This window comes from Catharus ustulatus, chromosome 6 (assembly GCF_009819885.2).
Source record: "Catharus ustulatus isolate bCatUst1 chromosome 6, bCatUst1.pri.v2, whole genome shotgun sequence".
In the NCBI taxonomy this organism is placed as follows: domain Eukaryota; kingdom Metazoa; phylum Chordata; class Aves; order Passeriformes; family Turdidae; genus Catharus; species Catharus ustulatus.
The window spans coordinates 52,285,135-52,299,910 of NC_046226.1; the positions used below are offsets into that span (position 1 = coordinate 52,285,135).

The following is a 14,776-nucleotide window of genomic DNA, read 5'->3' on the forward strand; positions in this document are numbered from 1 at the left end:
TCAATATTTTCTTGGCTTGCCACTCCTGACAGTCATAAAACAGCTCTCTCTGGAATACGCTGTTCAAATTAATCAGCTGTCAGCTATTCTTTTAAAACTAATAATAGAAGGTCTGCATGAGCCTGTGAGAGACTGAAACATAGGAATGTGAGTTGTGCAGCTGCAAATGTCTCTATACTGCTGCAGCTCTCAAATTGCTTTTTGCTCTCTACTGAGAAGGCATAAAACAGCATTGTAGGGAACAGGTTTTGGACTGTCAAAATGGCCCAAGTGCCCTCAGTATGCTCATAAATGTGGTAAATGTTTAGTAACGCCTTTTAACTTTCAAGGAAGCTTTAAAGACAGAAAGGATGTTCTGATCATAAACCAAACAGGCTCAGCTGGCCCAGGAGCACAGATAATTTGATGTCTTGTATCCTTTGGATGCCAGCAGCACAGGGGATGCCAGACTATGCTCTTGCCATTGGCAGAAGTTTTAGCCTCCAATTCATCTTCTTGTCATCAAACTGCAACGGGATGGGCATAAAGGGTTCCAGGAGGAAGCACTGCCTCTGAGAAGATGGGGAAACAGGACTCCTTTGAACAGCCCCTTGACTACAGCAGTTTGGCTCCAAGTGGGCAGAGAAGATTAATGTTACAGGAGGCTTGAGTGCAGAATAAGAGCTGGCACTGGAGGAAAGCCAACTGTGCAACGCTCCTGTGACTGCTTAGGGGACTCTGTCACATGAAACTGAGGAAAAACGAGGAGGCTCTGTTCAAAAAGCACTCAGGTTAGAAGCATGTTTGCAAAGCCCAATGAAGGAACAAGAGCAGCACCCGCTTCTTCCAGGTGTGCCTAAAGCTAGTACCACCTGGGGACTTTGCTTCTACCAGCAGTGGGTCCATTTTCAGCCTGAAAAAATACTTCAAAAAGCTTCTCAGGCTTTTAAGAGAAAGAAGCAGTTTAAAATCCCAGACCGGAAGCCTTAATTATAATGGATTTGTGTGAAAGTTGCCAGATCTTGCCCTGCTCTGTGATCAGGGCTGTGCCAAGAGTCTGCTTTGTGTCACACTAGCAACTGTGCTAAGTTCAGCAAAGCAACTGGGTCAAAGATGCACAGCCAGAAGAGAGATCACTGATTAGCACTAATGAGAGCCTTCACTGCAGAGCAGAATGACAGTGCCATCACATCGAGGTTCTTGCTGTAATTAAAGGTAGCCATACCCATATCCAGTGTGAGCTGCACAGAACAGATCCTTTTGTGTATCACATATTACACCTTGGGTAGTCACTCATGACCAGAAAACAGAACAAGAGAGAAAACAACTGAGAACTCATTGTTCATACTGCTGGAATTTAAATTAATTTATAGAAAATCCGCAAAGATGTGAGTATCCTCATGAGCAGCTTTACCAACCAATCATCCAGTGTTGTTTTCAATCTATCAATTCTACCTTAATGGGCATAAGGTCACAGATGAAGAGTACTGATCTCGTGTTCAAGAATTTAATGGTACATCTGTCCACTACATCAGGTGCTCTGAAGATCAACCCTCAATGGAAACAGCAGAAACAAAAAAAACTACAGGTTGTTTCCAATGTCTCACAGACTTTCCCTAGGAAGGAAAATAGAAAGGACTCTGTAGTAATCTAGAAAAAGGAATAAGAGCAGAAACTAGTACTGAATGGTGTAGAAAAAGTTAGTCCTAGGTTTCTAAATAGCCTCAGCTCATTTGCAAAGCAGTGTATTTCTAAGTAATAAGGACAAACACATCAGGACAGCAGTTAACCTGGAACTGACCTCAACAGACAACACAAACATCTGCTGTCAGGCTATGGATAGAGGGTGTACAAGGAGTTACAGAAGACAGGATCTGTGGAAGATGAAACATACAATTAAAACACTCTACTTAAGAATATAAAAATTACTCAGTAGAAGTCAAGAACAGAGAAGAAAAAAGGCTTCTACTGTGTCCCTTCACTTTCCTTCTAAGTACAGTTAAACAGAAAGCAATTAATTTCACCAAAGAACCTCACCAATGTCTCTGGAAAACTCAGAGCCACTGACTATCCACAGACAGCATATGGACATTCAGCCACTGGCAGAAACATGGTGGACACCTGGAACTGGTGAGGAGATTTATATCAGGACAACACAAAGGAACTGTGTTTGAAATACAGAAATGAATACACCTGTAAAGTGACAATTACAGAAAGTTGTAAATGTTGAGCTATCCAGAGGTGCTGTGTTGGAGACAGAGCTGTTATATCTACACGGACATCCGCAAGAATTCCACCTTCCTTACCTGCTATAGCAGCAGCCTTCCTGAATTGCTCACTCCCCTCCCTCAATATATGAAAAAAACAATGGGTCAATAATCTTACAATTGTAGTTAAAAATACATTATTATTATTTCCTACTTGTAAGGTATACATGGCATAACATATGAAAACTTCATTTGAAACCATTCAGAATGCCAGAACATATGGAAATTATCCTGAAGGACCAAGGAAATGATGCCCTGTATTACTTCTCAAAGTCACTTGCAAATGCTACAGCACAGACCATTAAGGGAAATGCCATTCAGACAAACTCTGGGAGAGAATTCACCAGGCTTGCTGTTGCATCACAGCAAACAGATACACACCAAAACCTCACTGTTTTTTTAGAATACCCAGTTTGCAACACCTTGCAGAGATCTCTCAGGATTCCCAAGATGATAATTGGTAAAATATAAGTACTTAAAAGCAGCAGTTCTAACACTGAAAATCATTAAATTTGCCTGTCTTAGAAATTTCAGGAACTAACGGTGTTTTTCCCTCAAATGAACCTTAAAGTTGGGAAATAAACACAGTGTTCCTTCTTAAGGAGGGAGATGGTCCAAATTGGCACACCAGTTCCACAGATACTTCATTTCTAGTAAAAAACAGCACAAGGATTTGTTATTAAACTGGTTTCAACCATCAGAGAGATGAAAAAAAATCCTTTTTTCCAAACGAGGCCGTCAATATTTGCTAACAGTATTATTTCTTTATGGAATCAAGCTGGCAGGCAAGAGGTGGACACAAGTGTTAGGCAGTGCTGCTAAGCCCTGTTTGCAGATGACAGCTGTCAGCTCTGCTCCAGCACAGCCTGCTCCTCCTGCATGAGTGCTCTAGGGTAGGTCACAGCTATGACAGCATTTTTTCCTAAAGTCTTCCTAGAAGTCCCCTCTGAAGCACAGCCCTTTAATCGAGGAACAATTTGCACACACACACACTTGTAAACAACAGTGAGGAGGGGAGGTGGGATAGAAGGATCTGATTTCCATTCTTTCCCTTCTAGGAAGGTTTGAGGAGAAAGTGGAGATCAGCATCACTATTATCTCCAGCATGTGTTGTTAGCAGCCACACTGAAGCCAGTCAGCGGCGTCTGGCATTGTTTGGAGCAACACAAAAGACCTTCTGTTTGGAAAGTTCAAGAAAGAAAAGGCAGAGCCTGTGGCCTGGTCCTGCAGTCAAAAGACTGACACAGAGGCTGGGAAGTTCTCAGGCAGAGGCTGATCCCAAGCCTTTTGAAGTTGAGGGGAAAACTCCCATGGACTCCAGTAAGCTTTGGATCATGCCTGAAACACACCAAAGGGAACAAAGCAGCATAAAAGTAGAAATGAGAATCTCCAAAGCGGAATTTAAACAGTGCAATGGTGACCTAATAGATTCATCCTGGTTGGTCATACAATGTGGTGTTGTGATGTTTGGTAAAGTAGGATCATATTAAATTTTTAAGTCTTTTCATTAGGATACAGCAGTTGTACACTCATCATTAGGTATTTTTTGGCTTAAAATGCCATGCATGGTACCCTAGCATTGGGTGTTTAATACACCATTGAGCAAAAGGAAAACTGGGAAGAAAAGTCCCTTTCAAATTGCTGAAATTATGAGTTTTCTGCTGTCTTTCTCCACTGCCTTCTCCCAAAAAGGCTGGTCTACAGCAATTAAATACACAAACTCGGACTTAAAACTTTATTAGGAACAATGCTGCCAGCATCATCTATTCATGAGCAGTCGCTTGAGAGAGAGCCCAACCCAGAAGAAACTCTATAGCAGCACATTCTCCAAACAATTACTAAAGGATCCCAAGTGCAGGGAGGCTCCAAATCCTCTGTTTAATTATCATTTAATTAATTTTCCTATTAAAGATGAATATAGGAGCATTCAAGATGAAAGAAAAGACTTCTTATTTCTGTAATATTTCCATAATAATTTGCTTGCATATAGGAGTAGTCATTGCAGTGAGTTTAGGCTTTGGTACTGTCTGGGTGCTAAATGATATTTTCTGGGAGTTAATTTGTTACAAACTTTTTTTAAACACTTCTTGTAGCCTTTGCACAAGATTCAACAAAGAGCCAAAGTAACTCCCTTCCCCCCCTCCCACCCCAAAAACAAAAAAATGCAGGATGTTTCCTCTTTCCCTGGCTAATAGAATCCAACTGTTCCTGCATGACATCATTCCCCAGAGTTAGGGAATCCAAGCTCACGCCGACACTCTCGGCTGGGAGTAAACACCACCACCAGTAACAAAAAATAGTTTAAAAAATCATCAAACTTTACAATGGGAGGACATAACATTAAAAAGGCAATTTTTGTTACCTGCAATTTGGAGCATTTCCCTTTCCACTCCATTCTCAGATTTGTATTTCCCAGACAAAACTCTGTGTTATTATCTGAGGCAATCAGAAAACCAGTCGTTTAGTGTCTAATACCTGCTGTGCTTCCCATAACTCCTTCATATGACCTCTCGCAGCACTGATTCCAGCTAAAATGATTGCAGAGAACACAGACTGGCCAGGCCAGTTGTCATGGAGATCTCTCCCCCTCCCTTTTCATAAGCGCGCGCGCACACACACAGATTTAAACAATTCTGGGAGGCATCCACAAAACAGCATGCCTTTTCATCAGCTAGGTTTTGAAACATTCCACCCCTCCTCCAGCCCCTCCCCAGAGTCAGCCCAGGAAGTTGAGATTTGGGCAGGAATTGATTGTGGAAATTAGAGATATTGCCTTCTAAAAAAGAGAAACTACCACAAAACTTGTAATTTTTTTTTCCCCAGAAGTAAAAAAAAAAGATGTTTGCTCACCAAAGCTTTGAACTAGAAGTAAATCTATCGCATTCAGACCTGCAGGCTATTTGTCTTTGCCTGCCTAGTTATGAATTTGATATGTGAAAGCACTAAAGCTTTGTTGAAATACAATCATGCAGATTACAAGAAATGCTGCTGACATAGCCTGACTGCTTACCTTGCTGTGCTCCCAGGACTGAGCCAGTGACTCAATTAGCACAGGTATTCATAAGGTCATGCAGGACTTCCTGTATTCTTTCATGTTTCTGTAATTAAGAAGAAAATTGGGCAGGTCAGGACCATGCAGCTCAAAAACCAAACAGAAAAAAATCCCCCAGCTAAACAACAACACAGAGATACATCTGGAAGATTTCTCATGCTGACTCTAAGTTTAAGTGCTGCTTACCCAAAACTTGCTATCTCCCAGTTAAAGGAGAAACCTGTTTCACTGACATTTGTGAATACAAGAACTGATTAGTTTACCATATTCACTGGCACCATGGTTGCAAAACAAAACTTACTCCAAACATAAATAAAGACATACAACATTTTTTCCTTGACAAAAACAATCCAAATTAATCCCCACCAACGTCATATAGGAAAGTCTGGACTGATAAATCAAGGGAACAGAAAATACTTCACAAAAAAGAGAGAACATTTATTAAGAAAATTCAGTTAAAAAAAATATTTGGACTCAGAAGAAGAGTACTGTGCCCAAATTTTTTACACTTTGAGAAATACCTTGGAGACTTATTCTTTAGAGGATTTAATCAGAGTAATTCAAAGTTTTAAAACTTTGTAAAAGATACTGAAGGGACTTCATGAGTCTGTGTTCTGCAATGAGCAGTATAAGCAGCAGTCCCTCTAGCGGGCAGAAAATTGCAAAGCTGCCTATGCCAAGCTAAATAGGAAATAAATTTCTTCTGTATCTATTAACCACTTCATTGTGCTGTTATGGTGCTCCACACCTACATTTAAAACTCAGCACTGGCATATGAAATCCTTTACATGTTATTTTGGGAGTTGAACACGGAAAACTTACATGATATAATCAACATAACTAGGTTTCTACATGAGGAGATTAAAGAGTTCCAATATATTACTCTTCTGGTTGTGTGAGATAGCCAAGATGTTTCAGGGGAACTCCTGTCTCTCCATGTAGTCATTCTTACATACAAACTACACCAGAGCATATTACTGCCTGTACTTCAGAAAACTTCGAATTTTGTGAGTGACAGGGCTCCCAGTAGATTGCACATTTAAACCACCTCTCTCTAGCAAGAACATCACACAAAAGCATAGACATGAGGCATATTTTACACTGCTACCAAAAACCGTGTGCAGATTACTCAGAGGTAGATAAATATAACAAAGCAGCTGCTTAAGCTGTCAAGGGTCCAGAAGATGCTGACATGACATCACATCAAATAGTTCCTAGATATGAAAGTACCACATGCTAAGTTTGCAATTTCACACTAAGTTCCACTAAGAATGCACCAGTGGTACCCAGCCAGAGCCGTGAGAGCCAAATATTAAGGAATTATGACTTGGTTTTGTCCTGGAAAGTTTCTTTGGTGTATGACTAAGTTAAATTCATCCCATGCTGCAAGTGGGCGCAATTTCACCAGAGCGACTGGGGAAAGAGGGGAAACTGCTAACTGCTCACAAGAAAGTAAGATTTTACTGCATCACTACAGAGAGAGTGTTCGAAGACACAGGAGTAATAAAAAAATACTCTAGGAATTGATCAATGGACCAGTGAAATGGTCATGCCCAGATCTTCTATAGACCCCATTACTGGTAACATGGGAATATGTACCAGCCATCACATCCCATTCCAGAACTCATGGCAAGGCTCTGTGGCACTTCATTCAGTGACCACATCTGCATATATGGCAAGAACCTGGGGGAGCAGGTAAGCTGGCTTTCACAACTCATTGAAAATACTGTGTGCATTACATACACACTCTGTTACAGTTTAAGATTCCAAGCAAAGCAAGTTGTTAAAATATATCATGCATACACAAGTACGTAGGAAAAAGGCACAGTAGTAAAACTATGATCCAAGCTTTGACCTTGGGCAGGTGACTATCACAGAAGCCTCAGACAAGCACATTTCTATTCTAAGCCCCATGAATACACCCCAAATCAGTTCCTTGACAAAAGGTGACATATGTAGCTTAGATTTATCCCAGTGAAACAAGAGCCATTCCCACATTTTACTTTTTTCTCACTGGGCTTTTACTTGAGCACATCAATACCTCCAAACACAATTTAGGCTCTGGACAGAGTCTGAAATCATAAACAGAGGAGATGATGAACAGCTGATTTTGCATTAATTACATCACAGCTACCCTGCCATCAAAAGGCATCAGAGTGTGTACCCTCACCCCCTGCAGGAGACAGACAACCCATTACTCACACGCAGCTGATGTTTAGTTTCTTATTTCCGATACACTTCCCCTTTCTGACTGGCTGAACACACTCCTTCCTATGCTCCCAGCACTGGGATGGAGCAGCCACGTGAGGCACAGGAGCAGACATGCACTGAGCAGGGTGAGTGCACAGCAGGAGCCCTCACCAGGCACACCTGGAGTCTCTGCCCAGAGACCAGCAAGGGAAACATGAGCTGCCCGGTTTGAGAGCCTTTACTGAATACTTTCCAAGCAGCCACCAGCAGCAATGGGAGAGGAAACAAAAATCAGACTTGTTCCTCGTGAAATTTTATCACTTTCAGTAGGTGAAAACACATCAGAGGTGAGCTCCAGACTAAGCCAGCCACAACACCAGCACAAATCTCTGGTAGGTATAAATTCAAATTAACCACCGCTCCAACTTCAGTAACATTTTCCTTTGCATTTTTTTTAGATAAAAAACACTCTTGCAAAGTTACTATAGATTTTTCCCCTCCTCAAATAACTTTCTGCCCTTCACAAGGGCTTTTTCCCTCTTCCCATTGAAGATGAAAACCTTCTTGCTCTTCCTCATGTCATCTCTACACATTTACTGAGCATCTTTCCAGTGACCTCAACATATATGCATTTGTTTGAAATTCCATAATTTAACACTCAATAACAACAAGTGAAACTTAATTAGTTGGTCCCAGTATGTTTTTAATCCAATACTGCTGCAAGTGCCTGCAGCTCCTGCTGACCTCACTGGGAGAGGCAGGGAGCTTGGGAGCAGCACTTCCTCATCACCAGGCAGTGACTTGCAGAGGTATGGAAATAAGGGGAAAAGCCTGAGCCAACTCTTAATGCAAAGCACACATGCACTACAAAAACTGTGTTCTTTGCTCTTTTTATAGAGACCCAGCACTCAATACTTTTGCATAGGGAATTCTATGGACTACCAGGTGGGGCAAAGTGATGACAGGCAGGGCAGCAGCCACCACACGCTCTGAAGCAGTCCCATAGCACCACTGAGTTCTTTAAATTAACAGTGCACAGCACTGGCTCTTATTGGTAACACTCCAACACGATGGTGTAAGAACACAGCAACAAAGCAAGTGGCACAAGGTAACACCTCTGACCCCAAAGGTATCTTTTTACCAATGCAATGAAACTTTCAATCGCCTTCAGTGGTACGTTAACTTCAATTTTGCCCTGCTGCATGTTTTGCTAGGATTGTGGTATCCAAGTAAGTAGCACATCGGTAGATTGTAGCTTTGCAAACAATAGCAAAGGAATTGGCTCAACACAGGAGCTCCCCAGTTGCAAGGAGACTGCACAGGTGAAAGACTAAGACCAGTCAGCTTCAGACTTGTTTTCTTGCCCCCTTTCAGATTCCTAGTATATGCACAACTCTCTTCTACAGGAGAGCTAAGTTTCTAAAGCCTCCTCAATGATCTAGCAAGGATCAGGTTTGCAGCACAGTACTAGTTTCACTAACCCAGAAAAAAAAGAAAATACACTGTGTGTGTATACCCCCAGTATTTATATAGTATGTATATAGGAAATGACTAATCATAGCTGTGCTCTCTTTGAGATGCTGCCAATCCCTTTATGGTCCTATATCCCATTTCAGTTTGATCTCATTCTACAAATGAGAGCCTGCCATTCTTGGGTCTGACCCTGACACTGCAACTGTGTGCAAGACAGCAATTTGAAAAAGTTTCTAATTCACTGAAACTAAAGGGAGATCTGCACCTGGGGGTCACGACAAGAAGCTGACATGCACTCAATTGCTGTGCAAACACTCATTCAAAAATAAAGTGGCTTAACTTTGTGGATATTATTATTTTAGGCCCTGATTCAGCAAAGCACTTAAAGATTGACTTCAAAAGAACTTAAAAATACACTTAAATATATGTGCTACAATATTTTACCAAGTGGTGGTTTAGTAATGTCATATATTTTAGAAAAGAGAGGTGGAAAGAGTTTTTATTTGGCAATTAAAGCTTTAAGACACTGTTTGGCCACTGGACACAGTCCTCATGCTAAACCTACTAATGATGCTGAAAATTTGCTGAGCAATAAGCTCAATAATTCCTTAATAAAACAACTTTAAACATGAACAGTGTGGAATTAACTCATGCGAATGCCCGGTTTGAGAATTATCCATACCTATTGTCTGATTCATGACAGGAGACACATATTACAGCTCTCCCCACTAGGAAAGCAGTGCAAAGCCAAACAAGCCATGCAAACTGGCTCTGGGCCCAGGCAGCCAATTCAGCCAGCCCTCAACATCCCAGTGCTGCAAACTGTGTCAGGTGGCACCAGGCCAAGGCACAAGCCAAGCCAGAGGGATCACCAAAAGGTGGGAATCTCATGTAAATAAGTCCTCCTGCTCCTTAACTCTCCAAAGCCAGCCCTGTCTGCAGCCCATCTTCCTTCCAGTCAACACACTTCCTTGCATGGTTCTGCTGCATCCCAGACATGCTCAAAAGGGGGACAAGAAGGTCCAAAACTGATGGAGGGGAGAAGCCCCTGAGAAGAGGTTATTTGTCCTGTCTATATATCCCCACCAAGGGTGGATTTAAGCCCCAAGCAAATGAGACCAGCAGGTTTCCTCTGGGAGCCAGCCATATCAGGAGAGATGTCAATGTGTTCCTTGAAACTCCACAGGATTTCTGATTTGACCTTACATGAATGCAAGATCTCCATTTGTCTCATTTCACTGCTGTTTCTTTCAAGTAGAAATGAAAGGACAGGTTTCTGTTGCCCCTGTTGACAGCACACATCCTGTCACACAAGATGCTACACACAGGACTAGAAGACAATTCAAAAACCAGATGCCCTCACACCTGGAATTGCACTGAAGCAGAACACACAAGAATATAACTTTGGGAGGACTAAATCTTGTGTGAATCCAAGCAAGTGCTGTAAGCTTTGATTTAAGGGGAACAGAGAGGTAGAATCCTTCTCAGAGCACATAAATAACTGGAGTACAGGTCATGTAAGCCAAATCCCCAGTTGAAGGAGAACTTTTCAAATTCTTGTCAAGGTATCCACTAGCTATACTTACATCCATGTAGTAGGACAAAGAAAATTATGCTGTTGGGAACTGTCTCTATTGTTACACTGGCTATATGAAGCTAGCAGAGAGAAAATCATCTTTTAGAAAAGCAGGGGACACAAGGACAGATAATTCTGCAGGCATGACTTCTGAAGCAGAATATGAGTGGTGGTTGCATTTTTTGCATTTTTTCCCCCTGCAAAGATGCTTTCCATAGCAAAAGAGTTCCCAAGTTAAGCTCAAAATGGAAAATCTGGGCCTAAGGCTGTGCATCCAGTATGATATCACCTTGTTTACATGAAGAAAAAAAAAAATCATAACCAATAGCACTGCACACTCTTTGAACTTCTAAATAGATAAATAAATAGATAAATAATGACAACATGTTTTGTGATTTCTTTTGATCATCAACTATGAAAGTTCACAGGAAGTTTATACAACCCCCTCTGACTGGACAGATCTTATCTTCCAAATGCTAGGAGCCAAGAGACTCCAAGAGGAAAGTGTCAGCCTGATGTTCCTTTGGACAAAAGACAGTGACTTCTCTGTGCTAAGACAGTTGGTTTCCTTTATTTTAGTCATGACTTGAACTTCCAAACTGGTCTGGAGACCCTGTGAACAGCTGCTAACATGCTAGGGGACTGCCTGTGAGCCCCACTTCTCATCTCTGGTAGGATGGATAGTGCAAGCACTGGCCCATCACTACTCCCATCACCTTTACTCCATGGAAACCAAAGCCAGTGGCAGTGTGTGCTTCCTCAGGAATACAAAGAGTTTGTCTTTTGTACTGTCATAAACATCATAGGAGGCAGATTTTAAGCCACAGACAATAAAGCATTTTCTTCTCTACTTTTTGGATAGAACAGATAAACATAATATTGCTTTGAATATGCAGAGCTCCTTTCATTCAAGGCCCTCAGGGTGCTTTGCAAAGCCACGCAAATGTCACTCCAGTGTGGCTGTTTGGAAAAAAGGAGTTCAATGGCTTTGCGTGCAAGTCTGCACAGTGGCCCTCTGGAAACTGTGTGGGACCAATAGTGTTTTAAACACCAGGCTCTGCTGCTTGCCCCGAGGTCAGAGTTAGAACCTGGAAGGCAGCTGGGGTCAGTCAAAATTGATATTTTCTGGAAAGTTTGGGCATGGGAAACAGCCAAAATGAGGCTTTTTTCTAGCTGCTTTCCAGTGCCACTGAGGTAATGAAAGTCAGTGACATTGCAGTGACTAGGATGAGCTTGTGCAAAACTAAAGAAATTCAAATTCAGACCATGCAGACAGTTCAAAAAACATTTTATGAACTCTGTGTTTGTTTCTCAGTACCTCAGTGCTTCCTGGATTTACAATCGGATTGTGGTACAGAGATGTCCAAATGAGCCACAACCACCCCAACACCAGAACTGGAAGCAGCACAGCTCCAAGAGCACAAAGCAGTGCTTGAACTGGTGTAGCTGTATTTTCTGGGAAGGGGGCCATGGCACCACACAGTGCCCCACTGCAGTGCAGGGCGGTGCAGAATTCCTGGAGTCAGCTCCAGGGAGCTTTGTGCTGACATCCATTGTGTGGCACACAAATTCCCAGAGCAACACACTGCAGACCACAGAGGAAGCCAGTCCCAGTGCTGAAAATTCAGCTCCCATCACCCAAGGTCCAGATGAATGCTTTAAAAGCAAGGTCATCCTTCCTCCTTCAGTTCTGTGCATTCTTCCAAACAAAGCTGGGGGATATCGCTGAAAACAGCCCCATATCCAAGGATGGACTGTCCCAACAGCCACATTTAGGCTGCAGGAGGATCACACACCTACTTATGTTTTCTTCACCACCATAAGTAGAGGTTATTACTTAAGAAAAAAAAGTACACATTCTGCTTCATTCTCATCAAAACAGATGGCTCAGAGAGCAGATGCTGCCTCTTAACATGGAAAAGAATAATTTCTCATTTTCATTAAACTACTTCCCATTTTAGAGACAAAAGGAAAGCAAGAATCAACCCTTTTTTTTTCTCACATCAAAATGAAAAAGGCAGAACTTGGGAAAGTACCAGTGCTTTTCTTCCAAGTCTGGGAAAACTATACAGCTTACATAGGCCAGGGCACTGTTAGAGATATTTTCCCTTTAAAACACTGGAAAAGGTCCATGTGGTCACATGATGTTCCCCATTGCTATGTACATTGTTGTAAGGGGGTGGACAACACTGCCTCCCTGGAACTGCTGCTGCTTGCTGTTCATACTATGGAAGTGGTGAAATCCCACAACACAGGCTCGGCATCAGCCATCCAGTGTGCACAGACCACACACCAGAAAGTTTGCAAAAGATCTTGCTGCCAGTGAAGGAGGGCAAGCAAAACCTCTCTTAAAAGCCTCAGTTTCTAGCCAGCCAGTAACCTGGGGTAGCACTGAATGCTGCACCAACATCTCCACCTAAACCTCACAGCTGGGCCAGGCTGCCAAAGGAGCTGGATATCCCCAATCAATTCCACAGAGTTATGCCAAGATCTAAACATGTAAGCTATGGCTGTTACCCTTGCAGCTGGGGGTGTGCGTGTGCACTGCAAACACAAGTTAGTACCTACAGTGCTGGAAGCAGCTCGTGGAAAGTCTGAACCATGAGATGCAAATCATTAGGAGCACACATCACAACTTGCTCTGGGGAAAATTCCTCATTCAAGAACAGACACGCTGATTACATCTCCAGTTTTCTGATTTCCTGACGTGTGAAAGCCCCATCAGTAAACGTGAGAGCTCTGTGCTTACTGAAAGCATAAAGCAACACCCTCAGTTTGGCAGAAAGAGCTGAAAGGGCTATTTTGCACACATGCATGGTGTTGAATATCTCTACACTTCCTCCTGCACTGTGTGGAAAGGAGTAAGAAGGTGTCACAAGAGTCAGATGCTGTTCTTGCTTTTGACACCACACAGGTATATGTCCTTTGGATAGCTCTCTTTGCCTTGTAACACAAGGCCTGTTTGGCTTTCTGAAGATGTTGGAACAATGCAGTAAGCTGTAATCCCACCATGAACTTCAAACAATATCTATTTTTAGTCACATTATACAATTCTGTACATTAAAAAGCGTCTAAGCTGTTTCCAGTTTCTTAACCGGTTTCACACATCTACGCATTTTTAATACTCACTCCAGCCTGAAAAAGGCCAAATATGAACAGGGTTTCCTCATCATCCTTACCACAGAAAAGAGAATTTTCCCTCACAATTTACATGGTCCCAGAGAGCAACAAAAGCAATTGCTGTCCTGAGCCACTGGAAGGATTAGAACCTGATTTTTACTGCCTGTTTATTCTGACAAACTAGGAATTGTGCACAATTTTTCTTGTATTTTTGTATTTACATTGTGAGATTTAAAAGAAACAAAAAAACCTATGCTGTGGATAATTTTTAAAATCTTCCCTCTCCAGCTGCATTCAAAATAAGGTGCAATGCACCTGTCTGGTAAAAGCCTCCACAATGGTTAAATGCTCCTCACAAAGCCTTGTCTTATCACTAGTTTAATCTCTAGTTTACCTGGGAGTGTCCTGGAGCAAACCTTAGTAATTTTAATTCCTCACCTCCTCTAGAGTGTCTCCCAAGTATAATTCACACGGCTTGTGAACCAGATGTAAAATAAAACAAGAGTTTGCAACCCCCCTTCCCAGGTATCTCAGACACTCAGAGTCAGCAGGCCACCACAATGTAGAAGACACAGTGTGTCATTTACATTCATTTGGAATGGTAGCTCAATACTTTAGAAAATACAATCATCCCCTGCAATTCAGCACAAGACACAGGCAACTGAAAAACTTTCTGCTTTCTGCCTGTTCCCTTATCTTTAAAGGGCTAATAATAACAATCCATTGGAAATACTGTTACATTAAACTTATTAACCTTAATAAGATGGCCACAGACTGCTGGAAGAAAAGCAATACTATATTAAGAAGAAACTGGATTTATCTCTTTTAATTTAACTGGATTCCCACTTCTAGGCCCATTTAGAAGACTGTATTAATACATTCCTCAGAAACATTTTCCTTATATAATTTTAAAATCACATGGTGAGTTAGGGAATGGAAAAGAAGTGTCATGCACTGTCATGCACAAACAGAGAGTAAGAGTCAGTTGCTTGGAGGCTGTCTCCTGGATGAAAGAGCAAGCCCAATAACAGGAGAAGGTGATAAAAAATCCATATGCAGCACAGAGCACCTCTAAAAGCCAAAACAACAGCAGGCAATTGAGGTGGAGAGTGGAGCAGA

At 41.9% G+C, this 14,776-nt stretch overlaps 1 protein-coding gene across 5 annotated transcripts in view; it reads right to left on the bottom strand.

Annotated features, from left to right (window-relative positions):
• Positions 1-14,776, bottom strand: part of DENND2B (DENN domain containing 2B) — a 150,453-nt gene that overhangs the window by 109,121 nt on the left and 26,556 nt on the right. For 2 of the 5 annotated variants that reach the window (XM_033062220.2, XM_033062221.2), the window contains exons 2-3: positions 5,257-5,344; positions 4,609-4,682 (exon numbers count right to left, since the gene is read on the bottom strand). The gene's annotated coding sequence lies outside the window, so the exon portion shown is untranslated. Of the gene's footprint in view, positions 1-4,608; positions 4,810-5,256; positions 5,345-14,776 lie in introns of those variants that run through there. The other 3 variants (XM_033062222.2, XM_033062219.2, XM_033062223.2) reach the window with 3 other exon arrangements.